We start from the raw sequence: 307 nt of genomic DNA on the forward strand, positions 1-307 counted from the left end.
TCACAGCACCAGGGATTTGTTTTAAATGTATGGTCTAGGAATTTCCGTTGTTTACTACTCCAACATGCTGTGCCCAGGCAGAGGTAGCTAAGTGATATCCTGAATTCAAGAGAATTAGATATGATAGGCATCTTTGGGTAGTTGGATATTTTTTAGAGTTATATGCATCTGGGGAAAGAAAAGCAACGGCTAGGTTGCAAAGGAATGAAGAGAGAGTACTCACCTTAGCAAAATAATAACCAGTGAGACTTCTCCACCTGTATCTGTTTCTATTATTATTATTATTATTATTATTATTATTATTATT

Source organism: Octodon degus, unplaced genomic scaffold (assembly GCF_000260255.1).
Source record: "Octodon degus isolate 3935 unplaced genomic scaffold, OctDeg1.0 scaffold00036, whole genome shotgun sequence".
NCBI classification, from domain to species: domain Eukaryota; kingdom Metazoa; phylum Chordata; class Mammalia; order Rodentia; family Octodontidae; genus Octodon; species Octodon degus.